General features: G+C 50.0%; 57 non-coding genes across 57 annotated transcripts; all 57 read right to left on the reverse strand.

Annotated features, from left to right (window-relative positions):
* Positions 1-10: 10 nt before the first annotated feature.
* Positions 11-100, reverse strand: trnar-ucu (transfer RNA arginine (anticodon UCU)). Its single transcript is given in 2 exon segments — positions 11-47; positions 64-100. It is a non-coding gene; the product is annotated as a tRNA-Arg (tRNA).
* Positions 101-852: 752 nt separating this feature from the next.
* On the reverse strand, positions 853-925 carry trnat-cgu (transfer RNA threonine (anticodon CGU)). The gene has a single exon. It is a non-coding gene; the product is annotated as a tRNA-Thr (tRNA).
* A 493-nt stretch (positions 926-1,418) lies between these two features.
* trnat-ugu (transfer RNA threonine (anticodon UGU)) lies at positions 1,419-1,492 on the reverse strand. Its single transcript has one exon. It is a non-coding gene; the product is annotated as a tRNA-Thr (tRNA).
* Positions 1,493-1,606: 114 nt separating this feature from the next.
* Positions 1,607-1,696, reverse strand: trnar-ucu (transfer RNA arginine (anticodon UCU)). Its single transcript is given in 2 exon segments — positions 1,607-1,642; positions 1,660-1,696. It is a non-coding gene; the product is annotated as a tRNA-Arg (tRNA).
* Positions 1,697-1,875: 179 nt separating this feature from the next.
* trnat-ugu (transfer RNA threonine (anticodon UGU)) lies at positions 1,876-1,949 on the reverse strand. Its single transcript has one exon. It is a non-coding gene; the product is annotated as a tRNA-Thr (tRNA).
* Positions 1,950-2,455: 506 nt separating this feature from the next.
* trnat-cgu (transfer RNA threonine (anticodon CGU)) lies at positions 2,456-2,529 on the reverse strand. Its single transcript has one exon. It is a non-coding gene; the product is annotated as a tRNA-Thr (tRNA).
* A 3,714-nt stretch (positions 2,530-6,243) lies between these two features.
* Positions 6,244-6,317, reverse strand: trnat-agu (transfer RNA threonine (anticodon AGU)). Its single transcript has one exon. It is a non-coding gene; the product is annotated as a tRNA-Thr (tRNA).
* Positions 6,318-6,431: 114 nt separating this feature from the next.
* trnar-ucu (transfer RNA arginine (anticodon UCU)) lies at positions 6,432-6,521 on the reverse strand. Its single transcript is given in 2 exon segments — positions 6,432-6,467; positions 6,485-6,521. It is a non-coding gene; the product is annotated as a tRNA-Arg (tRNA).
* A 179-nt stretch (positions 6,522-6,700) lies between these two features.
* Positions 6,701-6,774, reverse strand: trnat-cgu (transfer RNA threonine (anticodon CGU)). Its single transcript has one exon. It is a non-coding gene; the product is annotated as a tRNA-Thr (tRNA).
* A 486-nt stretch (positions 6,775-7,260) lies between these two features.
* Positions 7,261-7,334, reverse strand: trnat-agu (transfer RNA threonine (anticodon AGU)). Its single transcript has one exon. It is a non-coding gene; the product is annotated as a tRNA-Thr (tRNA).
* A 114-nt stretch (positions 7,335-7,448) lies between these two features.
* trnar-ucu (transfer RNA arginine (anticodon UCU)) lies at positions 7,449-7,538 on the reverse strand. Its single transcript is given in 2 exon segments — positions 7,449-7,484; positions 7,502-7,538. It is a non-coding gene; the product is annotated as a tRNA-Arg (tRNA).
* A 179-nt stretch (positions 7,539-7,717) lies between these two features.
* On the reverse strand, positions 7,718-7,791 carry trnat-ugu (transfer RNA threonine (anticodon UGU)). The gene has a single exon. It is a non-coding gene; the product is annotated as a tRNA-Thr (tRNA).
* Positions 7,792-8,297: 506 nt separating this feature from the next.
* trnat-cgu (transfer RNA threonine (anticodon CGU)) lies at positions 8,298-8,371 on the reverse strand. Its single transcript has one exon. It is a non-coding gene; the product is annotated as a tRNA-Thr (tRNA).
* Positions 8,372-8,857: 486 nt separating this feature from the next.
* On the reverse strand, positions 8,858-8,931 carry trnat-agu (transfer RNA threonine (anticodon AGU)). The gene has a single exon. It is a non-coding gene; the product is annotated as a tRNA-Thr (tRNA).
* A 114-nt stretch (positions 8,932-9,045) lies between these two features.
* Positions 9,046-9,135, reverse strand: trnar-ucu (transfer RNA arginine (anticodon UCU)). The gene is given in 2 exon segments: positions 9,046-9,081; positions 9,099-9,135. It is a non-coding gene; the product is annotated as a tRNA-Arg (tRNA).
* A 179-nt stretch (positions 9,136-9,314) lies between these two features.
* Positions 9,315-9,388, reverse strand: trnat-ugu (transfer RNA threonine (anticodon UGU)). Its single transcript has one exon. It is a non-coding gene; the product is annotated as a tRNA-Thr (tRNA).
* Positions 9,389-9,894: 506 nt separating this feature from the next.
* trnat-cgu (transfer RNA threonine (anticodon CGU)) lies at positions 9,895-9,968 on the reverse strand. The gene has a single exon. It is a non-coding gene; the product is annotated as a tRNA-Thr (tRNA).
* A 486-nt stretch (positions 9,969-10,454) lies between these two features.
* On the reverse strand, positions 10,455-10,528 carry trnat-agu (transfer RNA threonine (anticodon AGU)). The gene has a single exon. It is a non-coding gene; the product is annotated as a tRNA-Thr (tRNA).
* Positions 10,529-10,642: 114 nt separating this feature from the next.
* trnar-ucu (transfer RNA arginine (anticodon UCU)) lies at positions 10,643-10,732 on the reverse strand. Its single transcript is given in 2 exon segments — positions 10,643-10,678; positions 10,696-10,732. It is a non-coding gene; the product is annotated as a tRNA-Arg (tRNA).
* A 179-nt stretch (positions 10,733-10,911) lies between these two features.
* trnat-ugu (transfer RNA threonine (anticodon UGU)) lies at positions 10,912-10,985 on the reverse strand. Its single transcript has one exon. It is a non-coding gene; the product is annotated as a tRNA-Thr (tRNA).
* Positions 10,986-11,491: 506 nt separating this feature from the next.
* On the reverse strand, positions 11,492-11,565 carry trnat-cgu (transfer RNA threonine (anticodon CGU)). Its single transcript has one exon. It is a non-coding gene; the product is annotated as a tRNA-Thr (tRNA).
* A 486-nt stretch (positions 11,566-12,051) lies between these two features.
* On the reverse strand, positions 12,052-12,125 carry trnat-agu (transfer RNA threonine (anticodon AGU)). The gene has a single exon. It is a non-coding gene; the product is annotated as a tRNA-Thr (tRNA).
* A 114-nt stretch (positions 12,126-12,239) lies between these two features.
* Positions 12,240-12,329, reverse strand: trnar-ucu (transfer RNA arginine (anticodon UCU)). The gene is given in 2 exon segments: positions 12,240-12,275; positions 12,293-12,329. It is a non-coding gene; the product is annotated as a tRNA-Arg (tRNA).
* A 179-nt stretch (positions 12,330-12,508) lies between these two features.
* Positions 12,509-12,582, reverse strand: trnat-ugu (transfer RNA threonine (anticodon UGU)). Its single transcript has one exon. It is a non-coding gene; the product is annotated as a tRNA-Thr (tRNA).
* Positions 12,583-13,088: 506 nt separating this feature from the next.
* trnat-cgu (transfer RNA threonine (anticodon CGU)) lies at positions 13,089-13,162 on the reverse strand. Its single transcript has one exon. It is a non-coding gene; the product is annotated as a tRNA-Thr (tRNA).
* Positions 13,163-13,648: 486 nt separating this feature from the next.
* On the reverse strand, positions 13,649-13,722 carry trnat-agu (transfer RNA threonine (anticodon AGU)). Its single transcript has one exon. It is a non-coding gene; the product is annotated as a tRNA-Thr (tRNA).
* A 114-nt stretch (positions 13,723-13,836) lies between these two features.
* Positions 13,837-13,926, reverse strand: trnar-ucu (transfer RNA arginine (anticodon UCU)). The gene is given in 2 exon segments: positions 13,837-13,872; positions 13,890-13,926. It is a non-coding gene; the product is annotated as a tRNA-Arg (tRNA).
* Positions 13,927-14,105: 179 nt separating this feature from the next.
* trnat-ugu (transfer RNA threonine (anticodon UGU)) lies at positions 14,106-14,179 on the reverse strand. The gene has a single exon. It is a non-coding gene; the product is annotated as a tRNA-Thr (tRNA).
* Positions 14,180-14,685: 506 nt separating this feature from the next.
* On the reverse strand, positions 14,686-14,759 carry trnat-cgu (transfer RNA threonine (anticodon CGU)). Its single transcript has one exon. It is a non-coding gene; the product is annotated as a tRNA-Thr (tRNA).
* Positions 14,760-15,245: 486 nt separating this feature from the next.
* trnat-agu (transfer RNA threonine (anticodon AGU)) lies at positions 15,246-15,319 on the reverse strand. Its single transcript has one exon. It is a non-coding gene; the product is annotated as a tRNA-Thr (tRNA).
* A 114-nt stretch (positions 15,320-15,433) lies between these two features.
* Positions 15,434-15,523, reverse strand: trnar-ucu (transfer RNA arginine (anticodon UCU)). Its single transcript is given in 2 exon segments — positions 15,434-15,469; positions 15,487-15,523. It is a non-coding gene; the product is annotated as a tRNA-Arg (tRNA).
* Positions 15,524-15,702: 179 nt separating this feature from the next.
* On the reverse strand, positions 15,703-15,776 carry trnat-ugu (transfer RNA threonine (anticodon UGU)). Its single transcript has one exon. It is a non-coding gene; the product is annotated as a tRNA-Thr (tRNA).
* Positions 15,777-15,928: 152 nt separating this feature from the next.
* Positions 15,929-16,002, reverse strand: trnat-agu (transfer RNA threonine (anticodon AGU)). The gene has a single exon. It is a non-coding gene; the product is annotated as a tRNA-Thr (tRNA).
* Positions 16,003-16,116: 114 nt separating this feature from the next.
* trnar-ucu (transfer RNA arginine (anticodon UCU)) lies at positions 16,117-16,206 on the reverse strand. The gene is given in 2 exon segments: positions 16,117-16,152; positions 16,170-16,206. It is a non-coding gene; the product is annotated as a tRNA-Arg (tRNA).
* A 179-nt stretch (positions 16,207-16,385) lies between these two features.
* trnat-ugu (transfer RNA threonine (anticodon UGU)) lies at positions 16,386-16,459 on the reverse strand. Its single transcript has one exon. It is a non-coding gene; the product is annotated as a tRNA-Thr (tRNA).
* A 506-nt stretch (positions 16,460-16,965) lies between these two features.
* Positions 16,966-17,039, reverse strand: trnat-cgu (transfer RNA threonine (anticodon CGU)). The gene has a single exon. It is a non-coding gene; the product is annotated as a tRNA-Thr (tRNA).
* A 486-nt stretch (positions 17,040-17,525) lies between these two features.
* On the reverse strand, positions 17,526-17,599 carry trnat-agu (transfer RNA threonine (anticodon AGU)). Its single transcript has one exon. It is a non-coding gene; the product is annotated as a tRNA-Thr (tRNA).
* A 114-nt stretch (positions 17,600-17,713) lies between these two features.
* trnar-ucu (transfer RNA arginine (anticodon UCU)) lies at positions 17,714-17,803 on the reverse strand. Its single transcript is given in 2 exon segments — positions 17,714-17,749; positions 17,767-17,803. It is a non-coding gene; the product is annotated as a tRNA-Arg (tRNA).
* A 179-nt stretch (positions 17,804-17,982) lies between these two features.
* trnat-ugu (transfer RNA threonine (anticodon UGU)) lies at positions 17,983-18,056 on the reverse strand. Its single transcript has one exon. It is a non-coding gene; the product is annotated as a tRNA-Thr (tRNA).
* A 506-nt stretch (positions 18,057-18,562) lies between these two features.
* Positions 18,563-18,636, reverse strand: trnat-cgu (transfer RNA threonine (anticodon CGU)). The gene has a single exon. It is a non-coding gene; the product is annotated as a tRNA-Thr (tRNA).
* A 486-nt stretch (positions 18,637-19,122) lies between these two features.
* On the reverse strand, positions 19,123-19,196 carry trnat-agu (transfer RNA threonine (anticodon AGU)). Its single transcript has one exon. It is a non-coding gene; the product is annotated as a tRNA-Thr (tRNA).
* Positions 19,197-19,310: 114 nt separating this feature from the next.
* On the reverse strand, positions 19,311-19,400 carry trnar-ucu (transfer RNA arginine (anticodon UCU)). The gene is given in 2 exon segments: positions 19,311-19,346; positions 19,364-19,400. It is a non-coding gene; the product is annotated as a tRNA-Arg (tRNA).
* A 179-nt stretch (positions 19,401-19,579) lies between these two features.
* trnat-ugu (transfer RNA threonine (anticodon UGU)) lies at positions 19,580-19,653 on the reverse strand. The gene has a single exon. It is a non-coding gene; the product is annotated as a tRNA-Thr (tRNA).
* A 506-nt stretch (positions 19,654-20,159) lies between these two features.
* Positions 20,160-20,233, reverse strand: trnat-cgu (transfer RNA threonine (anticodon CGU)). The gene has a single exon. It is a non-coding gene; the product is annotated as a tRNA-Thr (tRNA).
* A 486-nt stretch (positions 20,234-20,719) lies between these two features.
* Positions 20,720-20,793, reverse strand: trnat-agu (transfer RNA threonine (anticodon AGU)). The gene has a single exon. It is a non-coding gene; the product is annotated as a tRNA-Thr (tRNA).
* A 114-nt stretch (positions 20,794-20,907) lies between these two features.
* On the reverse strand, positions 20,908-20,997 carry trnar-ucu (transfer RNA arginine (anticodon UCU)). Its single transcript is given in 2 exon segments — positions 20,908-20,943; positions 20,961-20,997. It is a non-coding gene; the product is annotated as a tRNA-Arg (tRNA).
* A 179-nt stretch (positions 20,998-21,176) lies between these two features.
* Positions 21,177-21,250, reverse strand: trnat-ugu (transfer RNA threonine (anticodon UGU)). The gene has a single exon. It is a non-coding gene; the product is annotated as a tRNA-Thr (tRNA).
* A 506-nt stretch (positions 21,251-21,756) lies between these two features.
* Positions 21,757-21,830, reverse strand: trnat-cgu (transfer RNA threonine (anticodon CGU)). The gene has a single exon. It is a non-coding gene; the product is annotated as a tRNA-Thr (tRNA).
* Positions 21,831-22,316: 486 nt separating this feature from the next.
* On the reverse strand, positions 22,317-22,390 carry trnat-agu (transfer RNA threonine (anticodon AGU)). Its single transcript has one exon. It is a non-coding gene; the product is annotated as a tRNA-Thr (tRNA).
* A 114-nt stretch (positions 22,391-22,504) lies between these two features.
* On the reverse strand, positions 22,505-22,594 carry trnar-ucu (transfer RNA arginine (anticodon UCU)). Its single transcript is given in 2 exon segments — positions 22,505-22,540; positions 22,558-22,594. It is a non-coding gene; the product is annotated as a tRNA-Arg (tRNA).
* Positions 22,595-22,773: 179 nt separating this feature from the next.
* trnat-ugu (transfer RNA threonine (anticodon UGU)) lies at positions 22,774-22,847 on the reverse strand. Its single transcript has one exon. It is a non-coding gene; the product is annotated as a tRNA-Thr (tRNA).
* A 506-nt stretch (positions 22,848-23,353) lies between these two features.
* On the reverse strand, positions 23,354-23,427 carry trnat-cgu (transfer RNA threonine (anticodon CGU)). Its single transcript has one exon. It is a non-coding gene; the product is annotated as a tRNA-Thr (tRNA).
* A 486-nt stretch (positions 23,428-23,913) lies between these two features.
* trnat-agu (transfer RNA threonine (anticodon AGU)) lies at positions 23,914-23,987 on the reverse strand. Its single transcript has one exon. It is a non-coding gene; the product is annotated as a tRNA-Thr (tRNA).
* Positions 23,988-24,101: 114 nt separating this feature from the next.
* On the reverse strand, positions 24,102-24,191 carry trnar-ucu (transfer RNA arginine (anticodon UCU)). The gene is given in 2 exon segments: positions 24,102-24,137; positions 24,155-24,191. It is a non-coding gene; the product is annotated as a tRNA-Arg (tRNA).
* A 179-nt stretch (positions 24,192-24,370) lies between these two features.
* trnat-ugu (transfer RNA threonine (anticodon UGU)) lies at positions 24,371-24,444 on the reverse strand. Its single transcript has one exon. It is a non-coding gene; the product is annotated as a tRNA-Thr (tRNA).
* Positions 24,445-24,950: 506 nt separating this feature from the next.
* Positions 24,951-25,024, reverse strand: trnat-cgu (transfer RNA threonine (anticodon CGU)). Its single transcript has one exon. It is a non-coding gene; the product is annotated as a tRNA-Thr (tRNA).
* Positions 25,025-25,510: 486 nt separating this feature from the next.
* trnat-agu (transfer RNA threonine (anticodon AGU)) lies at positions 25,511-25,584 on the reverse strand. The gene has a single exon. It is a non-coding gene; the product is annotated as a tRNA-Thr (tRNA).
* Between the last annotated feature and the right edge of the window lie 15 nt (positions 25,585-25,599).

Below are 25,599 nucleotides of genomic sequence, written 5' to 3' on the forward strand. Positions count from 1 at the left end.
CCAAAAGCAACGACTCTGGTGGGACTCGAACCCACAAACCTTTGAATGGCTCATCTGGCAGTCTAGAAGTCCAATGCGCTATCCATTGCGCCACAAAGCCACGTGTGAGTTTTTTTTTCTGGCTGTTCCAGTGCGTTGAATTGAGTTCAGGTATTTGGGGAGGGGAAGGACAAAATATGTGGGCCTCTCTGCAATTGGTATGTGTTGGAAAAGCGGAGTATCTGTAAGGGGCTTCCTTTCCCAGAAAGAACCCACAGAGCAGAGCCACCTGTTAAAAGGCACGCTGGGAACGAACCCAGGATCTCCTGTTTACAAGACAAGCGCTTTGACCAGCTAAGCCACGGCGCCCTGCTGCGTTGTTGACTTGGGTCAGAATTGTTCGGCAGCAGCTGAGGGGTGGTTGGCAATGAAATCGCATGTTGCCTGACGCTCCTCTGTACCGCATGATTGCGCAAAGCAAAACCATACAACCCAAGGTGGTGTTTGATAACCAGCAAAGACAGTGCTGAGATTTGAATTCAGTATGTCCTATTTACTACACAAGCTTTAACCAACTAAGCACGGCGCCAACCTGCACACACTTCTCTCAGGGAGGGGCACTAGAGGATTAAAGCATCCAGATATAAGAGGCCAACGGCCAGGCTCTGCACAGCAATGGCTCATCTGGCCGTCTAGAAGTCCAGTTTGCTATCTATTGTACCACAGAGCCTGTCAGCAAGTGTTGACCTGTTCAAAAAGAGCGTCAGCATTATCAGGATCTGGTTTGGAAATGCAATCGCCTGCTGCTTTGCTTTCCCTGTTTGCAGTCCGATCTCAGAAAAGCACATGCTTGAGGCACACAGGGAACGCTAAAGGCACCGCTGGGATTTGAACCAGGATCTCCTGTTTACGAGACAGACGCTTTAACCAACTAAGCCACGGCGCCAAGCAGAGCCCTACAGCTCTGGGAGGGTGAGTAAGTTGATCAAAACATCCAGCGGTGAGGGACAAAGGTCCACGTGCTGGTCAGCTTTATGAGATTTTTCCACAACTTTCTGTTGCCAGAGGGCATAAAGGCGTGCAATTTAATGATAAACGAAAGCGCAAGAAAGTCACCATCTGTTTTTGACTCAAACCCACAAACTTTAAATGGCCTCACACCGGAGACTAATAGCCCAATGCGCTACACTCTGCGCCACGTGCAGCAGCTCCTTCCAGGCTTGCAGCAGTCCTAAACCAAGGATCACATGTTTGCAAGGCAAGCTCTTTGACCAGCTGAGCCATGCTGCATCGCTGAGATGACTCTGGCCAGTATTGTTCGGCAGCATCTGAGGGGTGGTTCGCAAATTAAATAGCATGCTGCTCTGGCACTCCTCTGCACCCCCTTTTTTACGGAGAGCAAAACCTCACAGCACAAGGCGTCACTTGATCACCAGCAAAGGCACCGCTGGGATTCAAACCCAGGATCTCCTGTTTACAAGACAGGCGCTTTAACCAACTAAGCCACGGCGCCAACTTGCATGTACCTGCCAAGAAAGTGAGATTTAGAGTTTTAGAAGTCCGGAGGGGTGGCCAGAGAGCATATGTGTTTGTTGGCCAAGGGCCATTAACAGACAGCCAAAAGCAACGACTCTGGTGGGACTCGAACCCACAACCTTTGAATGGCCTCATCTGGCAGTCTAGAAGTCCAATGCGCTATCCATTGCGCCACAGAGCCACGTGTGGAGTTTTTTTTTCCTGGCTGTTCCAGTGCGTTGAATTGAGTTCAGGTATTTGGGGAGCGGGGAGGACAAGATATGTGGGCCTCTCTGCAATTGGTATGTGGTTGGAAAAGCGGAGTATCTGTAAGGGCTTCCTTTCCCAGAAAGAACCCACAGAGCAGAGCCACCTGTTAAAAGGCACCGCTGGGAATCGAACCCAGGATCTCCTGTTTACAAGACAAGCGCTTTGACCAGCTAAGCCACGGCGCCCTGCTGCGTTGTTGACTTGGGTCAGAATTGTTCGGCAGCAGCTGAGGGGTGGTTGGCAAATGAAATCGCATGTTGCTCTGATGCTCCTCTGTACCGCATGATTGCGCAAAGCAAAACCATACAACCCAAGGTGGTGTTTGATAACCAGCAAAGACAGTGCTGAGATTTGAATTCAGTATGTCCTATTTACTACACAAGCTTTAACCAACTAAGCCACGGCGCCAACCTGCACACACTCTCTCAGGGAGGGGCACTTAGAGGATTAAAGCATCCAGATAAGAGGCCAACGGCCAGGCTCTGCACAGCAATGGCCTCATCTGGCCGTCTAGAAGTCCAGTTTGCTATCTATTGTACCACAGAGCCTGTCAGCAAGTGTTGACCTGTTCAAAAGAGCGTCAGCATTATCAGGATCTGGTTTGGAAATGCAATCGCCTGCTGCCTTTGCTATCCCTGTTTGCAGTCCGATCTCAGAAAAGCACATGCTTGAGGCACACAGGGGACGCTAAAGGCACCGCTGGGATTTGAACCCAGGATCTCCTGTTTACGAGACAGACGCTTTAACCAACTAAGCCACGGCGCCAAGCAGAGCCCTACAGCTCTGGGAGGGTGAGTAAGTTGATCAAAACATCCAGCGGTGAGGATAAAGGTCCACGTGCTGGTCAGCTTATGAGATGGTGAGCTTATGTGGGTACTCGATGGCGCCGCGCATGGCTGCTTCAGTGCTTGGCTCTCCAGTGTTTGTACTGTTTTTGTTCGTTTTTCCTGTTTTTTGTTTAACAAACACTATCAGTTTCACCAGGGATGAACTGCTGAACATTCGGCAGAACACACCACAAGATCTTTTACCAGATTTAAATTATTCAGACGTTTTACTGAACGTTGTTATCGGAGGAGCGGCGGCGCTGATCAAACGCTTCAGGACGCGCAGACGGGGGAAGCGAGCGGGAGCGCTCGTCAGACTCAGGAAGCGCGGATTTCGAACGCCGTTGCCTAGCATCCATCTGGCAAATCTCCGCTCTCTACCCAACAAAACAGACGAACTCCTTCTGCTCTCTCGGACAAATAAGGATTTCTCTCACTCTGCTGCTCTGTGTTTCACGGAAACCTGGCTGAATGACACCATACCGGACAGCGCGCTCTATCTGCCGGGCTTTCAGCTGTTCAGAGCGGATCGCGAATCAGAATCCACGGGGAAATCGCGCGGCGGCGGGACATGCTTTTACATCAATGAGCGGTGGTGTAGAGATGTAACTGTGTTAAAGAAGATGTGCTGTACTGATGTAGAAATGCAGTTTGTCAACTGCAAGCCGTTCTATTCGCCGCGGGAGTTTCACTCGTTCATTCTGGTTAGTGTTTACATCCATCCGCAAGCGCACGTGAGCTCAGCTTTACAGAAACTTGCTGATCAGATCACAGAGACAGAACAACAACACCCGGACTCTGTTTTAATCATTCTGGGGGACTTTAATAAAGCCAATCTCTCCCGTGAACTGCCAAAATACAGACAGCATGTTACATGTCCCACCAGAGACAGTAATATATTGGATCACTGCTACACTACAATAAAGGACGCATATCACTCTGTTCCACGAGCAGCTTTGGGAAATTCTGATCACTGTCTGATTCATCTTATACCATCCTACAAACAGAAACTTAAATCTGCTAAACCTGTAGTAAGGACTGTGAAGAGATGGACCAGCGAAACGGAGCAGGATTTACAATCTTGTTTTGACCTCACTGATTGGAGTGTTTTTGAAGCTGCTACCACCGATCTGGACGAACTCACAGAGACTGTAACATCCTATATTAGTTTCTGTGAGGATGTTTGCATTCCTACCAGGACTTATTTAACATTCAACAATGATAAGCCATGGTTTACAGTAAAACTCAGACATCTTCGTCAGGCCAAAGAGGATGCCTACAGAAATGGGGACAGGGTCTTGTACAATCAGGCCAGGAACACACTGAACAAAGAGATCAGAGTGGCTAAAAAGAACTACGCTAAAAAGTTGGAAGACCAGTTTTCTTCCAACGACTCAACTTCAGTTTGGAGAGGACTGAGGGCCATCACAAACTACAAGACACCATCCCCTTGCACTGAGGCTAATCAACGGCTTGCTAACGACCTGAATGAGTTTTATTGCAGATTTGAAACCCCCAACACCCATTCTGACCATCTCCCTGCACAACCATTAACACCTCCTGCAATCCCCCGTTCCACACCTACTGCTCTTCAAATCTGTGAAGATGATGTGTGCCAGGTCTTCAAGAAGAACAAAAGAAGAAAAGCACCAGGCCCAGATGGTGTTACACCAGCCTGTCTGAAAATCTGTGCTGACCAGCTGGCCCCCATCTTTTCACAGATCTTCAACAGATCCCTGGAGTTGTGTGAAGTACCTTCCTGCTTCAAACGCTCCACCATCATCCCCATCCCAAAGAAACCCAAGATAACAGGACTTAACGACTACAGACCTGTGGCTCTAACGTCTGTCGTCATGAAGTCGTTTGAAAAACTGGTTCTGGGTTATCTGAAGGACATCACTGGACCCTTACTGGACCCCCTGCAGTTTGCTTACCAAGCAAACAGGTCCGTGGATGATGCAATCAACATAGGATTGCACTTCATCCTGCAACATCTGGACAAAACAGGGACTTATGTGAGGATCCTGTTTGTGGACTTTAGTTCGGCTTTCAACACCATCATCCCAACAACCCTCCAGACCAAACTGACCCAGCTCTCTGTTCCTAGCTCTATCTGTCAGTGGATCACCAGCTTTCTGACAGATAGGCAACAGTTAGTGAGACTGGGGAAATTCACATCAAACAGCTGCTCCACCAACACTGGTGCCCCTCAGGGATGTGTTCTCTCCCCTCTGCTCTTCTCCCTGTACACCAACGACTGCACCTCTAAAGACCCCTCTGTCAAGCTCCTGAAGTTTGCAGATGACACTACAGTCATCGGCCTCATTCAGGACGGTGATGAGTCTGCTTACAGACAAGAGGTTGAGCAGCTGGCTGTCTGGTGCAGTCTTAACAACCTGGAGCTGAACACGCTCAAAACAGTGGAGATGATCGTGGACTTCAGGAGAAACCCCCCTGCACTTTCCCCACTCACCATCATGAACAGCCCTGTGACTGCAATGGAGTCATTCAGATTCCTGGGAACCATCATCTCTCAGGACCTGAAGTGGGACAATCACATTGACTCCATTGTAAAAAAGGCCCAACAAAGGTTGTATTTCCTTCGCCAGCTGAGGAAGTTTAACTTGCCACAGGAGCTGCTGAAACAGTTCTACTCAGCCGTCATTGAGTCTGTACTGTGTACTTCTATAACTGTCTGGTTTGGCTCAGCAACAAAATCAGACATCAGAAGACTACAGAAAACTGTTCGGACTGCTGAAAGGATTATTGGTGCTCCCCTGCCCACCCTTCAAGAACTGTATACATCCAGAGTGAGGAAAAGGGCTCATAAAATCACTCTGGATCCCTCACATCCAAGTCACCCCATTTTTGAACTTTTGCCATCTGGCCGGCGTCTCAGAGCCGCAAATACCAGAACAGCAAGGCACAAAAACAGTTTCTTCCCCCAGGCAATCTACCTCATGAACAGTTAAATGTTCCCCACTTATGCTTATGCAAACAAAGTGCAACATCCTTATATTTATTTGTTACCCCTCCATCCTAGTACATCCCTGCATCTTTTTCAATCCTATTCCATTATCATTTATAGCACAATTGTTTATACACTTATTTATTTGACTACCTTTTTTTTTTTTTTTTTTTTTTTTTTTTTGTCTGTGTGTTGGTGTCTCTGTGTACTGGAAGTTTATGTCACTAAAACAAATTCCTTGTATGCGCAAACATACTTGGCAATAAAGCTCTTTCTGATTCTGATTCTGATTTTTCACAACTTTCTGTTGCCAGAGGGCATAAGCGTGCAATTTAATGATAAACGAAAGGCAAGAAGTCACCAATCTGTTTTGACTCAAACCCACAAACTTTAAATGGCCTCACACCGGAGACTAATAGCCCAATGCGCTACACTCTGCGCCACGTGCAGCAGCTCCTTCCAGGCTTGCAGCAGTCCTAAACCAAGGATCACCTGTTTGCAAGGCAAGCTCTTTGACCAGCTGAGCCATGCTGCATCGCTGAGATGACTCTGGCCAGTATTGTTCGGCAGCATCTGAGGGGTGGTTCGCAAATTAAATTGCATGCTGCTCTGGCACTCCTCTGCACCCCCTTTTTTACGGAGAGCAAAACCTCACAGCCCAAGGCGTCACTTGATCACCAGCAAAGGCACCGCTGGGATTCGAACCCAGGATCTCCTGTTTACTAGACAGGCGCTTTAACCAACTAAGCCACGGCGCCAACTTGCATGTACCTGCCAAGAAAGTGAGATTTAGAGTTTTATAAGTCCGGAGGGGTGGTCAGAGAGCATATGTGTTTGTTGGCCAAGCGCCATTAACAGAAAGCCAAAAGCAACGACTCTGGTGGGACTCGAACCCACAACCTTTGAATGGCCTCATCTGGCAGTCTAGAAGTCCAATGCGCTATCCATTGCGCCACAGAGCCACGTGTGGAGTTTTTTTTTCCTGGCTGTTCCAGTGCGTTGAATTGAGTTCAGGTATTTGGGGAGCGGGAAGGACAAGATATGTGGGCCTCTCTGCAATTGGTCTGTGGTTGGAAAAGCGGAGTATCTGTAAGGGCTTCCTTTCCCAGAAAGAACCCACAGAGCAGAGCCATCTGTTAAAAGGCACCGCTGGGATTTGAACCCAGGATCTCCTGTTTACGAGACAGACGCTTTAACCAACTAAGCCACGGCGCCAAGCCTAGCCCTACAGCTCTGGGAGGGTGACCTAGTTGATCAAAACATCCAGCGGTGAGGACAAAGGTCCACGTGCTTGTCAGCTTATGAGATTTTTCACAACTTTCTGTTGCTAGAGGGCATAAGCGTGCAATTTAATGATAAACAAAAGGCAAGAAGTCACCAATCTGTTTTGACTCGAACCCACAAACTTTATATGTCCTCACACCGGAGACTAAAAGCCCAAGGCGCTACACTCTGCCCCACGTGCAGTAGCTCCTTCCAGGCTTGCCGCAGTCCTAAACCAAGGATCACCTGTTTGCAAGGCAAGCTATTTGACCAGCTGAGCCATGCTGCATCGCTGAGATGACTCTGGCCAGTATTGTTCGGCAGCATCTGAGGGGTGGTTCGCAAATTAAATTGCATGCTGCTCTGGCACTCCTCTGCACCCCCTTTTTTACGGAGAGCAAAACCTCACAGCCCAAGGCGTCACTTGATCACCAGCAAAGGCACCGCTGGGATTCGAACCCAGGATCTCCTGTTTACTAGACAGGCGCTTTAACCAACTAAGCCACGGCGCCAACTTGCATGTACCTGCCAAGAAAGTGAGATTTAGAGTTTTATAAGTCCGGAGGGGTGGCCAGAGAGCATATGTGTTTGTTGGCCAAGCGCCATTAACAGAAAGCCAAAAGCAACGACTCTGGTGGGACTCGAACCCACAACCTTTGAATGGCCTCATCTGGCAGTCTAGAAGTCCAATGCGCTATCCATTGCGCCACAGAGCCACGTGTGGAGTTTTTTTTTCCTGGCTGTTCCAGTGCGTTGAATTGAGTTCAGGTATTTGGGGAGCGGGAAGGACAAGATATGTGGGCCTCTCTGCAATTGGTATGTGGTTGGAAAAGCGGAGTATCTGTAAGGGCTTCCTTTCCCAGAAAGAACCCACAGAGCAGAGCCACCTGTTAAAAGGCACCGCTGGGAATCGAACCCAGGATCTCCTGTTTACAAGACAAGCGCTTTGACCAGCTAAGCCACGGCGCCCTGCTGCGTTGTTGACTTGGGTCAGAATTGTTCGGCAGCAGCTGAGGGGTGGTTGGCAAATGAAATCGCATGTTGCTCTGACGCTCCTCTGTACCGCATGATTGCGCAAAGCAAAACCATACAACCCAAGGTGGTGTTTGATAACCAGCAAAGACAGTGCTGAGATTTGAATTCAGTATGTCCTATTTACTACACAAGCTTTAACCAACTAAGCCACGGCGCCAACCTGCACACACTCTCTCAGGGAGGGGCACTTAGAGGATTAAAGCATCCAGATAAGAGGCCAACGGCCAGGCTCTGCACAGCAATGGCCTCATCTGGCCGTCTAGAAGTCCAGTTTGCTATCTATTGTACCACAGAGCCTGTCAGCAAGTGTTGACCTGTTCAAAAGAGCGTCAGCATTATCACGATCTGGTTTGGAAATGCAATCGCCTGCTGCCTTTGCTATCCCTGTTTGCAGTCCGATCTCAGAAAAGCACATGCTTGAGGCACACAGGGGACGCTAAAGGCACCGCTGGGATTTGAACCCAGGATCTCCTGTTTACGAGACAGACGCTTTAACCAACTAAGCCACGGCGCCAAGCAGAGCCCTACAGCTCTGGGAGGGTGAGTAAGTTGATCAAAACATCCAGCGGTGAGGACAAAGGTCCACGTGCTGGTCAGCTTATGAGATTTTTCACAACTTTCTGTTGCCAGAGGGCATAAGCGTGCAATTTATTGATAAACGAAAGGCAAGAAGTCACCAATCTGTTTTGACTCAAACCCACAAACTTTAAATGGCCTCACACCGGAGACTAATAGCCCAATGCGCTACACTCTGCGCCACGTGCAGCAGCTCCTTCCAGGCTTGCAGCAGTCCTAAAACAAGGATCACCTGTTTGCAAGGCAAGCTCTTTGACCAGCTGAGCCATGCTGCATCGCTGAGATGACTCTGGCCAGTATTGTTCGGCAGCATCTGAGGGGTGGTTCGCAAATTAAATTGCATGCTGCTCTGGCACTCCTCTGCACCCCCTTTTTTACGGAGAGCAAAACCTCACAGCCCAAGGCGTCACTTGATCACCAGCAAAGGCACCGCTGGGATTCGAACCCAGGATCTCCTGTTTACTAGACAGGCGCTTTAACCAACTAAGCCACGGCGCCAACTTGCATGTACCTGCCAAGAAAGTGAGATTTAGAGTTTTATAAGTCCGGAGGGGTGGCCAGAGAGCATATGTGTTTGTTGGCCAAGCGCCATTAACAGAAAGCCAAAAGCAACGACTCTGGTGGGACTCGAACCCACAACCTTTGAATGGCCTCATCTGGCAGTCTAGAAGTCCAATGCGCTATCCATTGCGCCACAGAGCCACGTGTGGAGTTTTTTTTTCCTGGCTGTTCCAGTGCGTTGAATTGAGTTCAGGTATTTGGGGAGCGGGAAGGACAAGATATGTGGGCCTCTCTGCAATTGGTATGTGGTTGGAAAAGCGGAGTATCTGTAAGGGCTTCCTTTCCCAGAAAGAACCCACAGAGCAGAGCCACCTGTTAAAAGGCACCGCTGGGAATCGAACCCAGGATCTCCTGTTTACAAGACAAGCGCTTTGACCAGCTAAGCCACGGCGCCCTGCTGCGTTGTTGACTTGGGTCAGAATTGTTCGGCAGCAGCTGAGGGGTGGTTGGCAAATGAAATCGCATGTTGCTCTGACGCTCCTCTGTACCGCATGATTGCGCAAAGCAAAACCATACAACCCAAGGTGGTGTTTGATAACCAGCAAAGACAGTGCTGAGATTTGAATTCAGTATGTCCTATTTACTACACAAGCTTTAACCAACTAAGCCACGGCGCCAACCTGCACACACTCTCTCAGGGAGGGGCACTTAGAGGATTAAAGCATCCAGATAAGAGGCCAACGGCCAGGCTCTGCACAGCAATGGCCTCATCTGGCCGTCTAGAAGTCCAGTTTGCTATCTATTGTACCACAGAGCCTGTCAGCAAGTGTTGACCTGTTCAAAAGAGCGTCAGCATTATCAGGATCTGGTTTGGAAATGCAATCGCCTGCTGCCTTTGCTATCCCTGTTTGCAGTCCGATCTCAGAAAAGCACATGCTTGAGGCACACAGGGGACGCTAAAGGCACCGCTGGGATTTGAACCCAGGATCTCCTGTTTACGAGACAGACGCTTTAACCAACTAAGCCACGGCGCCAAGCAGAGCCCTACAGCTCTGGGAGGGTGAGTAAGTTGATCAAAACATCCAGCGGTGAGGAGAAAGGTCCACGTGCTGGTCAGCTTATGAGATTTTTCACAACTTTCTGTTGCCAGAGAGCATAAGCGTGCAATTTAATGATAAACGAAAGGCAAGAAGTCACCAATCTGTTTTGACTCAAACCCACAAACTTTAAATGGCCTCACACCGGAGACTAATAGCCCAATGCGCTACACTCTGCGCCACGTGCAGCAGCTCCTTCCAGGCTTGCAGCAGTCCTAAACCAAGGATCACCTGTTTGCAAGGCAAGCTCTTTGACCAGCTGAGCCATGCTGCATCGCTGAGATGACTCTGGCCAGTATTGTTCAGCAGCATCTGAGGGGTGGTTCGCAAATTAAATTGCATGCTGCTCTGGCACTCCTCTGCACCCCCTTTTTTACGGAGAGCAAAACCTCACAGCCCAAGGCGTCACTTGATCACCAGCAAAGGCACCGCTGGGATTCGAACCCAGGATCTCCTGTTTACTAGACAGGCGCTTTAACCAACTAAGCCACGGCGCCAACTTGCATGTACCTGCCAAGAAAGTGAGATTTAGAGTTTTATAAGTCCGGAGGGGTGGCCAGAGAGCATATGTGTTTGTTGGCCAAGCGCCATTAACAGAAAGCCAAAAGCAACGACTCTGGTGGGACTCGAACCCACAACCTTTGAATGGCCTCATCTGGCAGTCTAGAAGTCCAATGCGCTATCCATTGCGCCACAGAGCCACGTGTGGAGTTTTTTTTTCCTGGCTGTTCCAGTGCGTTGAATTGAGTTCAGGTATTTGGGGAGCGGGAAGGACAAGATATGTGGGCCTCTCTGCAATTGGTATGTGGTTGGAAAAGCGGAGTATCTGTAAGGGCTTCCTTTCCCAGAAAGAACCCACAGAGCAGAGCCACCTGTTAAAAGGCACCGCTGGGAATCGAACCCAGGATCTCCTGTTTACAAGACAAGCGCTTTGACCAGCTAAGCCACGGCGCCCTGCTGCGTTGTTGACTTGGGTCAGAATTGTTCGGCAGCAGCTGAGGGGTGGTTGGCAAATGAAATCGCATGTTGCTCTGACGCTCCTCTGTACCGCATGATTGCGCAAAGCAAAACCATACAACCCAAGGTGGTGTTTGATAACCAGCAAAGACAGTGCTGAGATTTGAATTCAGTATGTCCTATTTACTACACAAGCTTTAACCAACTAAGCCACGGCGCCAACCTGCACACACTCTCTCAGGGAGGGGCACTTAGAGGATTAAAGCATCCAGATAAGAGGCCAACGGCCAGGCTCTGCACAGCAATGGCCTCATCTGGCCGTCTAGAAGTCCAGTTTGCTATCTATTGTACCACAGAGCCTGTCAGCAAGTGTTGACCTGTTCAAAAGAGCGTCAGCATTATCAGGATCTGGTTTGGAAATGCAATCGCCTGCTGCCTTTGCTATCCCTGTTTGCAGTCCGATCTCAGAAAAGCACATGCTTGAGGCACACAGGGGACGCTAAAGGCACCGCTGGGATTTGAACCCAGGATCTCCTGTTTACGAGACAGACGCTTTAACCAACTAAGCCACGGCGCCAAGCAGAGCCCTACAGCTCTGGGAGGGTGAGTAAGTTGATCAAAACATCCAGCGGTGAGGAGAAAGGTCCACGTGCTGGTCAGCTTATGAGATTTTTCACAACTTTCTGTTGCCAGAGGGCATAAGCGTGCAATTTAATGATAAACGAAAGGCAAGAAGTCACCAATCTGTTTTGACTCAAACCCACAAACTTTAAATGGCCTCACACCGGAGACTAATAGCCCAATGCGCTACACTCTGCGCCACGTGCAGCAGCTCCTTCCAGGCTTGCAGCAGTCCTAAACCAAGGATCACCTGTTTGCAAGGCAAGCTCTTTGACCAGCTGAGCCATGCTGCATCGCTGAGATGACTCTGGCCAGTATTGTTCGGCAGCATCTGAGGGGTGGTTCGCAAATTAAATTGCATGCTGCTCTGGCACTCCTCTGCACCCCCTTTTTTACGGAGAGCAAAACCTCACAGCCCAAGGCGTCACTTGATCACCAGCAAAGGCACCGCTGGGATTCGAACCCAGGATCTCCTGTTTACTAGACAGGCGCTTTAACCAACTAAGCCACGGCGCCAACTTGCATGTACCTGCCAAGAAAGTGAGATTTAGAGTTTTATAAGTCCGGAGGGGTGGCCAGAGAGCATATGTGTTTGTTGGCCAAGCGCCATTAAAAGAAAGCCAAAAGCAACGACTCTGGTGGGACTCGAACCCACAACCTTTGAATGGCCTCATCTGGCAGTCTAGAAGTCCAATGCGCTATCCATTGCGCCACAGAGCCACGTGTGGAGTTTTTTTTTCCTGGCTGTTCCAGTGCGTTGAATTGAGTTCAGGTATTTGGGGAGCGGGAAGGACAAGATATGTGGGCCTCTCTGCAATTGGTATGTGGTTGGAAAAGCGGAGTATCTGTAAGGGCTTCCTTTCACAGAAAGAACCCACAGAGCAGAGCCACCTGTTAAAAGGCACCGCTGGGAATCGAACCCAGGATCTCCTGTTTACAAGACAAGCGCTTTGACCAGCTAAGCCACGGCGCCCTGCTGCGTTGTTGACTTGGGTCAGAATTGTTCGGCAGCAGCTGAGGGGTGGTTGGCAAATGAAATCGCATGTTGCTCTGACGCTCCTCTGTACCGCATGATTGCGCAAAGCAAAACCATACAACCCAAGGTGGTGTTTGATAACCAGCAAAGACAGTGCTGAGATTTGAATTCAGTATGTCCTATTTACTACACAAGCTTTAACCAACTAAGCCACGGCGCCAACCTGCACACACTCTCTCAGGGAGGGGCACTTAGAGGATTAAAGCATCCAGATAAGAGGCCAACGGCCAGGCTCTGCACAGCAATGGCCTCATCTGGCCGTCTAGAAGTCCAGTTTGCTATCTATTGTCCCACAGAGCCTGTCAGCAAGTGTTGACCTGTTCAAAAGAGCGTCAGCATTATCAGGATCTGGTTTGGAAATGCAATCGCCTGCTGCCTTTGCTATCCCTGTTTGCAGTCCGATCTCAGAAAAGCACATGCTTGAGGCACACAGGGGACGCTAAAGGCACCGCTGGGATTTGAACCCAGGATCTCCTGTTTACGAGACAGACGCTTTAACCAACTAAGCCACGGCGCCAAGCAGAGCCCTTCAGCTCTGGGAGGGTGAGTAAGTTGATCAAAACATCCAGCGGTGAGGACAAAGGTCCACGTGCTGGTCAGCTTATGAGATTTTTCACAACTTTCCGTTGCCAGAGGGCATAAGCATGCAATTTAATGATAAACGAAAGGCAAGAAGTCACCAATCTGTTTTGACTCAAACCCACAAACTTTAAATGGCCTCACACCGGAGACTAATAGCCCAATGCGCTACACTCTGCGCCACGTGCAGCAGCTCCTTCCAGGCTTGCAGCAGTCCTAAACCAAGGATCACCTGTTTGCAAGGCAAGCTCTTTGACCAGCTGAGCCATGCTGCATCGCTGAGATGACTCTGGCCAGTATTGTTCGGCAGCATCTGAGGGGTGGTTCGCAAATTAAATTGCATGCTGCTTTGGCACTCCTCTGCACCCCCTTTTTTACGGAGAGCAAAACCTCACAGCCCAAGTGGTCACTTGATCACCAGCAAAGGCACCGCTGGGATTCGAACCCAGGATCTCCTGTTTACTAGACAGGCGCTTTAACTAACTAAGCCACGGCGCCAACTTGCATGTACCTGCCAAGAAAGTGAGATTTAGAGTTTTATAAGTCCAGAGGGGTGGCCAGAGAGCATATGTGTTTGTTGGCCAAGCGCCATTAACAGAAAGCCAAAAGCAACGACTCTGGTGGGACTCGAACCCACAACCTTTGAATGGCCTCATCTGGCAGTCTAGAAGTCCAATGCGCTATCCATTGCGCCACAGAGCCACGTGTGGAGTTTTTTTTTCCTGGCTCTTCCAGTGCGTTGAATTGAGTTCAGGTATTTGGGGAGCGGGAAGGACAAGATATGTGGGCCTCTCTGCAATTGGTATGTGGTTGGAAAAGCGGAGTATCTGTAAGGGCTTCCTTTCCCAGAAAGAACCCACAGAGCAGAGCCACCTGTTAAAAGGCACCGCTGGGAATCGAACCCAGGATCTCCTGTTTACAAGACAAGCGCTTTGACCAGCTAAGCCACGGCGCCCTGCTGCGTTGTTGACTTGGGTCAGAATTGTTCGGCAGCAGCTGAGGGGTGGTTGGCAAATGAAATCGCATGTTGCTCTGACGCTCCTCTGTACCGCATGATTGCGCAAAGCAAAACCATACAACCCAAGGTGGTGTTTGATAACCAGCAAAGACAGTGCTGAGATTTGAATTCAGTATGTCCTATTTACTACACAAGCTTTAACCAACTAAGCCACGGCGCCAACCTGCACACACTCTCTCAGGGAGGGGCACTTAGAGGATTAAAGCGTCCAGATAAGAGGCCAACGGCCAGGCTCTGCACAGCAATGGCCTCATCTGGCCGTCTAGAAGTCCAGTTTGCTATCTATTGTACCACAGAGCCTGTCAGCAAGTGTTGACCTGTTCAAAAGAGCGTCAGCATTATCAGGATCTGGTTTGGAAATGCAATCGCCTGCTGCCTTTGCTATCCCTGTTTGCAGTCCGATCTCAGAAAAGCACATGCTTGAGGCACACAGGGGACGCTAAAGGCACCGCTGGGATTTGAACCCAGGATCTCCTGTTTACGAGACAGACGCTTTAACCAACTAAGCCACGGCGCCAAGCAGAGCCCTACAGCTCTGCGAGGGTGAGTAAGTTGATCAAAACATCCAGCGGTGAGGACAAAGGTCCACGTGCTGGTCAGCTTATGAGATTTTTCACAACTTTCTGTTGCCAGAGGGCATAAGCGTGCAATTTAATGATAAACGAAAGGCAAGAAGTCACCAATCTGTTTTGACTCAAACCCACAAACTTTAAATGGCCTCACACCGGAGACTAATAGCCCAATGCGCTACACTCTGCGCCACGTGCAGCAGCTCCTTCCAGGCTTGCAGCAGTCCTAAACCAAGGATCACCTGTTTGCAAGGCAAGCTCTTTGACCAGCTGAGCCATGCTGCATCGCTGAGATGACTCTGGCCAGTATTGTTCGGCAGCATCTGAGGGGTGGTTCGCAAATTAAATTGCATGCTGCTCTGGCACTCCTCTGCACCCCCTTTTTTACGGAGAGCAAAACCTCACAGCCCAAGGCATCACTTGATCACCAGCAAAGGCACCGCTGGGATTCGAACCCAGGATCTCCTGTTTACTAGATAGGCGCTTTAACCAACTAAGCCACGGCGCCAACTTGCATGTACCTGCCAAGAAAGTGAGATTTAGAGTTTTATAAGTCCGGAGGGGTGGCCAGAGAGCATATGTGTTTGTTGGCCAAGCGCCATTAACAGAAAGCCAAAAGCAACGACTCTGGTGGGACTCGAACCCACAACCTTTGAATGGCCTCATCTGGCAGTCTAGAAGTCCAATGCGCTATCCATTGCGCCACAGAGCCACGTGTGGAGTTTTTTTTTCCTGGCTGTTCCAGTGCGTTGAATTGAGTTCAGGTATTTGGGGAGCGGGAAGGACAAGATATGTGGGCCTCTCTGCAATTGGTATGTGGTTGGAAAAGCGGAGTATCTGTAAGGGCTTCCTTTCCCAGAAAGAACCCACAGAGCAGAGCCACCTGTTAAAAGGCACCGCTGGGAATCGAACCCAGGATCTCCTGTTTACAAGACAAGCGCTTTGACCAGCTAAGCCACGGCGCCCTGCTGAGTTGTTGACTTGGGCCAGTATTGTTCGGCAGCATCTGAGGGGTGGTTCGCAAATTAAATTGCATGCTGCTCTGGCACTCCTCTGCACCCCCTTTTTTACGGAGAGCAAAAGCTCACAGCCCAAGGTGTCACTTGATCACCAGCAAAGGCACCGCTGGGATTCGAACCCAGGATCTCCTGTTTACTAGACAGGCGCTTTAACCAACTAAGCCACGGCGCCAACTTGCATGTACCTGCCAAGAAAGTGAGATTTAGAGTTTTATAAGTCCGGAGGGGTGGCCAGAGAGCATATGTGTTTGTTGGCCAAGAGCCATTAACAGAAAGCCAAAAGCAACGACTCTGGTGGGACTCGAACCCACAACCTTTGAATGGCCTCATCTGGCAGTCTAGAAGTCCAATGCGCTATCCATTGCGCCACAGAGCCACGTGTGGAGTTTTTTTTTCCTGGCTGTTCCAGTGCGTTGAATTGAGTTCAGGTATTTGGGGAGCGGGAAGGACAAGATATGTGGGCCTCTCTGCAATTGGTATGTGGTTGGAAAAGCGGAGTATCTGTAAGGGCTTCCTTTCCCAGAAAGAACCCACAGAGCAGAGCCACCTGTTAAAAGGCACCGCTGGGAATCGAACCCAGGATCTCCTGTTTACAAGACAAGCGCTTTGACCAGCTAAGCCACGGCGCCCTGCTGCGTTGTTGACTTGGGTCAGAATTGTTCGGCAGCAGCTGAGGGGTGGTTGGCAAATGAAATCGCATGTTGCTCTGACGCTCCTCTGTACCGCATGATTGCGCAAAGCAAAACCATACAACCCAAGGTGGTGTTTGATAACCAGCAAAGACAGTGCTGAGATTTGAATTCAGTATGTCCTATTTACTACACAAGCTTTAACCAACTAAGCCACGGCGCCAACCTGCACACACTCTCTCAGGGAGGGGCACTTAGAGGATTAAAGCATCCAGATAAGAGGCCAACGGCCAGGCTCTGCACAGCAATGGCCTCATCTGGCCGTCTAGAAGTCCAGTTTGCTATCTATTGTACCACAGAGCCTGTCAGCAAGTGTTGACCTGTTCAAAAGAGCGTCAGCATTATCAGGATCTGGTTTGGAAATGCAATCGCCTGCTGCCTTTGCTATCCCTGTTTGCAGTCCGATCTCAGAAAAGCACATGCTTGAGGCACACAGGGGACGCTAAAGGCACCGCTGGGATTTGAACCCAGGATCTCCTGTTTACGAGACAGACGCTTTAACCAACTAAGCCACGGCGCCAAGCAGAGCCCTACAGCTCTGGGAGGGTGAGTAAGTTGATCAAAACATCCAGCGGTGAGGACAAAGGTCCACGTGCTGGTCAGCTTATGAGATTTTTCACAACTTTCTGTTGCCAGAGGGCATAAGCGTGCAATTTAATGATAAACGAAAGGCAAGAAGTCACCAATCTGTTTTGACTCAAACCCACAAACTTTAAATGGCCTCACACCGGAGACTAATAGCCCAATGCGCTACACTCTGCGCCACGTGCAGCAGCTCCTTCCAGGCTTGCAGCAGTCCTAAACCAAGGATCACCTGTTTGCAAGGCAAGCTCTTTGACCAGCTGAGCCATGCTGCATCGCTGAGATGACTCTGGCCAGTATTGTTCGGCAGCATCTGAGGGGTGGTTCGCAAATTAAATTGCATGCTGCTCTGGCACTCCTCTGCACCCCCTTTTTTACGGAGAGCAAAACCTCACAGCCCAAGGCGTCACTTGATCACCAGCAAAGGCACCGCTGGGATTCGAACCCAGGATCTCCTGTTTACTAGACAGGCGCTTTAACCAACTAAGCCACGGCGCCAACTTGCATGTACCTGCCAAGAAAGTGAGATTTAGAGTTTTATAAGTCCGGAGGGGTGGCCAGAGAGCATATGTGTTTGTTGGCCAAGCGCCATTAACAGAAAGCCAAAAGCAACGACTCTGGTGGGACTCGAACCCACAACCTTTGAATGGCCTCATCTGGCAGTCTAGAAGTCCAATGCGCTATCCATTGCGCCACAGAGCCACGTGTGGAGTTTTTTTTTCCTGGCTGTTCCAGTGCGTTGAATTGAGTTCAGGTATTTGGGGAGCGGGAAGGACAAGATATGTGGGCCTCTCTGCAATTGGTATGTGGTTGGAAAAGCGGAGTATCTGTAAGGGCTTCCTTTCCCAGAAAGAACCCACAGAGCAGAGCCACCTGTTAAAAGGCACCGCTGGGAATCGAACCCAGGATCTCCTGTTTACAAGACAAGCGCTTTGACCAGCTAAGCCACGGCGCCCTGCTGCGTTGTTGACTTGGGTCAGAATTGTTCGGCAGCAGCTGAGGGGTGGTTGGCAAATGAAATCGCATGTTGCTCTGACGCTCCTCTGTACCGCATGATTGCGCAAAGCAAAACCATACAACCCAAGGTGGTGTTTGATAACCAGCAAAGACAGTGCTGAGATTTGAATTCAGTATGTCCTATTTACTACACAAGCTTTAACCAACTAAGCCACGGCGCCAACCTGCACACACTCTCTCAGGGAGGGGCACTTAGAGGATTAAAGCATCCAGATAAGAGGCCAACGGCCAGGCTCTGCACAGCAATGGCCTCATCTGGCCGTCTAGAAGTCCAGTTTGCTATCTATTGTACCACAGAGCCTGTCAGCAAGTGTTGACCTGTTCAAAAGAGCGTCAGCATTATCAGGATCTGGTTTGGAAATGCAATCGCCTGCTGCCTTTGCTATCCCTGTTTGCAGTCCGATCTCAGAAAAGCACATGCTTGAGGCACACAGGGGACGCTAAAGGCACCGCTGGGATTTGAACCCAGGATCTCCTGTTTACGAGACAGACGCTTTAACCAACTAAGCCACGGCGCCAAGCAGAGCCCTACAGCTCTGGGAGGGTGAGTAAGTTGATCAAAACATCCAGCGGTGAGGACAAAGGTCCACGTGCTGGTCAGCTTATGAGATTTTTCACAACTTTCCGTTGCCAGAGGGCATAAGCGTGCAATTTAATGATAAACGAAAGGCAAGAAGTCACCAATCTGTTTTGACTCAAACCCACAAACTTTAAATGGCCTCACACCGGAGACTAATAGCCCAATGCGCTACACTCTGCGCCACGTGCAGCAGCTCCTTCCAGGCTTGCAGCAGTCCTAAACCAAGGATCACCTGTTTGCAAGGCAAGCTCTTTGACCAGCTGAGCCATGCTGCATCGCTGAGATGACTCTGGCCAGTATTGTTCGGCAGCATCTGAGGGGTGGTTCGCAAATTAAATTGCATGCTGCTCTGGCACTCCTCTGCACCCCCTTTTTTACGGAGAGCAAAACCTCACAGCCCAAGGCGTCACTTGATCACCAGCAAAGGCACCGCTGGGATTCGAACCCAGGATCTCCTGTTTACTAGACAGGCGCTTTAACCAACTAAGCCACGGCGCCAACTTGCATGTACCTGCCAAGAAAGTGAGATTTAGAGTTTTATAAGTCCGGAGGGGTGGCCAGAGAGCATATGTGTTTGTTGGCCAAGCGCCATTAACAGAAAGCCAAAAGCAACGACTCTGGTGGGACTCGAACCCACAACCTTTGAATGGCCTCATCTGGCAGTCTAGAAGTCCAATGCGCTATCCATTGCGCCACAGAGCCACGTGTGGAGTTTTTTTTTCCTGGCTGTTCCAGTGCGTTGAATTGAGTTCAGGTATTTGGGGAGCGGGAAGGACAAGATATGTGGGCCTCTCTGCAATTGGTATGTGGTTGGAAAAGCGGAGTATCTGTAAGGGCTTCCTTTCCCAGAAAGAACCCACAGAGCAGAGCCACCTGTTAAAAGGCACCGCTGGGAATCGAACCCAGGATCTCCTGTTTACAAGACAAGCGCTTTGACCAGCTAAGCCACGGCGCCCTGCTGCGTTGTTGACTTGGGTCAGAATTGTTCGGCAGCAGCTGAGGGGTGGTTGGCAAATGAAATCGCATGTTGCTCTGACGCTCCTCTGTACCGCATGATTGCGCAAAGCAAAACCATACAACCCAAGGTGGTGTTTGATAACCAGCAAAGACAGTGCTGAGATTTGAATTCAGTATGTCCTATTTACTACACAAGCTTTAACCAACTAAGCCACGGCGCCAACCTGCACACACTCTCTCAGGGAGGGGCACTTAGAGGATTAAAGCATCCAGATAAGAGGCCAACGGCCAGGCTCTGCACAGCAATGGCCTCATCTGGCCGTCTAGAAGTCCAGTTTGCTATCTATTGTACCACAGAGCCTGTCAGCAAGTGTTGACCTGTTCAAAAGAGCGTCAGCATTATCAGGATCTGGTTTGGAAATGCAATCGCCTGCTGCCTTTGCTATCCCTGTTTGCAGTCCGATCTCAGAAAAGCACATGCTTGAGGCACACAGGGGACGCTAAAGGCACCGCTGGGATTTGAACCCAGGATCTCCTGTTTACGAGACAGACGCTTTAACCAACTAAGCCACGGCGCCAAGCAGAGCCCTACAGCTCTGGGAGGGTGAGTAAGTTGATCAAAACATCCAGCGGTGAGGACAAAGGTCCACGTGCTGGTCAGCTTATGAGATTTTTCACAACTTTCTGTTGCCAGAGGGCATAAGCGTGCAATTTAATGATAAACGAAAGGCAAGAAGTCACCAATCTGTTTTGACTCAAACCCACAAACTTTAAATGGCCTCACACCGGAGACTAATAGCCCAATGCGCTACACTCTGCGCCACGTGCAGCAGCTCCTTCCAGGCTTGCAGCAGTCCTAAACCAAGGATCACCTGTTTGCAAGGCAAGCTCTTTGACCAGCTGAGCCATGCTGCATCGCTGAGATGACTCTGGCCAGTATTGTTCGGCAGCATCTGAGGGGTGGTTCGCAAATTAAATTGCATGCTGCTCTGGCACTCCTCTGCACCCCCTTTTTTACGGAGAGCAAAACCTCACAGCCCAAGGCGTCACTTGATCACCAGCAAAGGCACCGCTGGGATTCGAACCCAGGATCTCCTGTTTACTAGACAGGCGCTTTAACCAACTAAGCCACGGCGCCAACTTGCATGTACCTGCCAAGAAAGTGAGATTTAGAGTTTTATAAGTCCGGAGGGGTGGCCAGAGAGCATATGTGTTTGTTGGCCAAGCGCCATTAACAGAAAGCCAAAAGCAACGACTCTGGTGGGACTCGAACCCACAACCTTTGAATGGCCTCATCTGGCAGTCTAGAAGTCCAATGCGCTATCCATTGCGCCACAGAGCCACGTGTGGAGTTTTTTTTTCCTGGCTGTTCCAGTGCGTTGAATTGAGTTCAGGTATTTGGGGAGCGGGAAGGACAAGATATGTGGGCCTCTCTGCAATTGGTATGTGGTTGGAAAAGCGGAGTATCTGTAAGGGCTTCCTTTCCCAGAAAGAACCCACAGAGCAGAGCCACCTGTTAAAAGGCACCGCTGGGAATCGAACCCAGGATCTCCTGTTTACAAGACAAGCGCTTTGACCAGCTAAGCCACGGCGCCCTGCTGCGTTGTTGACTTGGGTCAGAATTGTTCGGCAGCAGCTGAGGGGTGGTTGGCAAATGAAATCGCATGTTGCTCTGACGCTCCTCTGTACCGCATGATTGCGCAAAGCAAAACCATACAACCCAAGGTGGTGTTTGATAACCAGCAAAGACAGTGCTGAGATTTGAATTCAGTATGTCCTATTTACTACACAAGCTTTAACCAACTAAGCCACGGCGCCAACCTGCACACACTCTCTCAGGGAGGGGCACTTAGAGGATTAAAGCATCCAGATAAGAGGCCAACGGCCAGGCTCTGCACAGCAATGGCCTCATCTGGCCGTCTAGAAGTCCAGTTTGCTATCTATTGTACCACAGAGCCTGTCAGCAAGTGTTGACCTGTTCAAAAGAGCGTCAGCATTATCAGGATCTGGTTTGGAAATGCAATCGCCTGCTGCCTTTGCTATCCCTGTTTGCAGTCCGATCTCAGAAAAGCACATGCTTGAGGCACACAGGGGACGCTAAAGGCACCGCTGGGATTTGAACCCAGGATCTCCTGTTTACGAGACAGACGCTTTAACCAACTAAGCCACGGCGCCAAGCAGAGCCCTACAGCTCTGGGAGGGTGAGTAAGTTGATCAAAACATCCAGCGGTGAGGACAAAGGTCCACGTGCTGGTCAGCTTATGAGATTTTTCACAACTTTCTGTTGCCAGAGGGCATAAGCGTGCAATTTAATGATAAACGAAAGGCAAGAAGTCACCAATCTGTTTTGACTCAAACCCACAAACTTTAAATGGCCTCACACCGGAGACTAATAGCCCAATGCGCTACACTCTGCGCCACGTGCAGCAGCTCCTTCCAGGCTTGCAGCAGTCCTAAACCAAGGATCACCTGTTTGCAAGGCAAGCTCTTTGACCAGCTGAGCCATGCTGCATCGCTGAGATGACTCTGGCCAGTATTGTTCGGCAGCATCTGAGGGGTGGTTCGCAAATTAAATTGCATGCTGCTCTGGCACTCCTCTGCACCCCCTTTTTTACGGAGAGCAAAACCTCACAGCCCAAGGCGTCACTTGATCACCAGCAAAGGCACCGCTGGGATTCGAACCCAGGATCTCCTGTTTACTAGACAGGCGCTTTAACCAACTAAGCCACGGCGCCAACTTGCATGTACCTGCCAAGAAAGTGAGATTTAGAGTTTTATAAGTCCGGAGGGGTGGCCAGAGAGCATATGTGTTTGTTGGCCAAGCGCCATTAACAGAAAGCCAAAAGCAACGACTCTGGTGGGACTCGAACCCACAACCTTTGAATGGCCTCATCTGGCAGTCTAGAAGTCCAATGCGCTATCCATTGCGCCACAGAGCCACGTGTGGAGTTTTTTTTTCCTGGCTGTTCCAGTGCGTTGAATTGAGTTCAGGTATTTGGGGAGCGGGAAGGACAAGATATGTGGGCCTCTCTGCAATTGGTATGTGGTTGGAAAAGCGGAGTATCTGTAAGGGCTTCCTTTCCCAGAAAGAACCCACAGAGCAGAGCCACCTGTTAAAAGGCACCGCTGGGAATCGAACCCAGGATCTCCTGTTTACAAGACAAGCGCTTTGACCAGCTAAGCCACGGCGCCCTGCTGCGTTGTTGACTTGGGTCAGAATTGTTCGGCAGCAGCTGAGGGGTGGTTGGCAAATGAAATCGCATGTTGCTCTGACGCTCCTCTGTACCGCATGATTGCGCAAAGCAAAACCATACAACCCAAGGTGGTGTTTGATAACCAGCAAAGACAGTGCTGAGATTTGAATTCAGTATGTCCTATTTACTACACAAGCTTTAACCAACTAAGCCACGGCGCCAACCTGCACACACTCTCTCAGGGAGGGGCACTTAGAGGATTAAAGCATCCAGATAAGAGGCCAACGGCCAGGCTCTGCACAGCAATGGCCTCATCTGGCCGTCTAGAAGTCCAGTTTGCTATCTATTGTACCACAGAGCCTGTCAGCAAGTGTTGACCTGTTCAAAAGAGCGTCAGCATTATCAGGATCTGGTTTGGAAATGCAATCGCCTGCTGCCTTTGCTATCCCTGTTTGCAGTCCGATCTCAGAAAAGCACATGCTTGAGGCACACAGGGGACGCTAAAGGCACCGCTGGGATTTGAACCCAGGATCTCCTGTTTACGAGACAGACGCTTTAACCAACTAAGCCACGGCGCCAAGCAGAGCCCTACAGCTCTGGGAGGGTGAGTAAGTTGATCAAAACATCCAGCGGTGAGGACAAAGGTCCACGTGCTGGTCAGCTTATGAGATTTTTCACAACTTTCTGTTGCCAGAGGGCATAAGCGTGCAATTTAATGATAAACGAAAGGCAAGAAGTCACCAATCTGTTTTGACTCAAACCCACAAACTTTAAATGGCCTCACACCGGAGACTAATAGCCCAATGCGCTACACTCTGCGCCACGTGCAGCAGCTCCTTCCAGGCTTGCAGCAGTCCTAAACCAAGGATCACCTGTTTGCAAGGCAAGCTCTTTGACCAGCTGAGCCATGCTGCATCGCTGAGATGACTCTGGCCAGTATTGTTCGGCAGCATCTGAGGGGTGGTTCGCAAATTAAATTGCATGCTGCTCTGGCACTCCTCTGCACCCCCTTTTTTACGGAGAGCAAAACCTCACAGCCCAAGGCGTCACTTGATCACCAGCAAAGGCACCGCTGGGATTCGAACCCAGGATCTCCTGTTTACTAGACAGGCGCTTTAACCAACTAAGCCACGGCGCCAACTTGCATGTACCTGCCAAGAAAGTGAGATTTAGAGTTTTATAAGTCCGGAGGGGTGGCCAGAGAGCATATGTGTTTGTTGGCCAAGCGCCATTAACAGAAAGCCAAAAGCAACGACTCTGGTGGGACTCGAACCCACAACCTTTGAATGGCCTCATCTGGCAGTCTAGAAGTCCAATGCGCTATCCATTGCGCCACAGAGCCACGTGTGGAGTTTTTTTTTCCTGGCTGTTCCAGTGCGTTGAATTGAGTTCAGGTATTTGGGGAGCGGGAAGGACAAGATATGTGGGCCTCTCTGCAATTGGTATGTGGTTGGAAAAGCGGAGTATCTGTAAGGGCTTCCTTTCCCAGAAAGAACCCACAGAGCAGAGCCACCTGTTAAAAGGCACCGCTGGGAATCGAACCCAGGATCTCCTGTTTACAAGACAAGCGCTTTGACCAGCTAAGCCACGGCGCCCTGCTGCGTTGTTGACTTGGGTCAGAATTGTTCGGCAGCAGCTGAGGGGTGGTTGGCAAATGAAATCGCATGTTGCTCTGACGCTCCTCTGTACCGCATGATTGCGCAAAGCAAAACCATACAACCCAAGGTGGTGTTTGATAACCAGCAAAGACAGTGCTGAGATTTGAATTCAGTATGTCCTATTTACTACACAAGCTTTAACCAACTAAGCCACGGCGCCAACCTGCACACACTCTCTCAGGGAGGGGCACTTAGAGGATTAAAGCATCCAGATAAGAGGCCAACGGCCAGGCTCTGCACAGCAATGGCCTCATCTGGCCGTCTAGAAGTCCAGTTTGCTATCTATTGTACCACAGAGCCTGTCAGCAAGTGTTGACCTGTTCAAAAGAGCGTCAGCATTATCAGGATCTGGTTTGGAAATGCAATCGCCTGCTGCCTTTGCTATCCCTGTTTGCAGTCCGATCTCAGAAAAGCACATGCTTGAGGCACACAGGGGACGCTAAAGGCACCGCTGGGATTTGAACCCAGGATCTCCTGTTTACGAGACAGACGCTTTAACCAACTAAGCCACGGCGCCAAGCAGAGCCCTACAGCTCTGGGAGGGTGAGTAAGTTGATCAAAACATCCAGCGGTGAGGACAAAGGTCCACGTGCTGGTCAGCTTATGAGATTTTTCACAACTTTCTGTTGCCAGAGGGCATAAGCGTGCAATTTAATGATAAACGAAAGGCAAGAAGTCACCAATCTGTTTTGACTCAAACCCACAAACTTTAAATGGCCTCACACCGGAGACTAATAGCCCAATGCGCTACACTCTGCGCCACGTGCAGCAGCTCCTTCCAGGCTTGCAGCAGTCCTAAACCAAGGATCACCTGTTTGCAAGGCAAGCTCTTTGACCAGCTGAGCCATGCTGCATCGCTGAGATGACTCTGGCCAGTATTGTTCGGCAGCATCTGAGGGGTGGTTCGCAAATTAAATTGCATGCTGCTCTGGCACTCCTCTGCACCCCCTTTTTTACGGAGAGCAAAACCTCACAGCCCAAGGCGTCACTTGATCACCAGCAAAGGCACCGCTGGGATTCGAACCCAGGATCTCCTGTTTACTAGACAGGCGCTTTAACCAACTAAGCCACGGCGCCAACTTGCATGTACCT

The sequence above is a fragment of the Carassius auratus genome, unplaced genomic scaffold (genome assembly GCF_003368295.1).
Source record: "Carassius auratus strain Wakin unplaced genomic scaffold, ASM336829v1 scaf_tig00021307, whole genome shotgun sequence".
Classification (NCBI taxonomy): domain Eukaryota; kingdom Metazoa; phylum Chordata; class Actinopteri; order Cypriniformes; family Cyprinidae; genus Carassius; species Carassius auratus.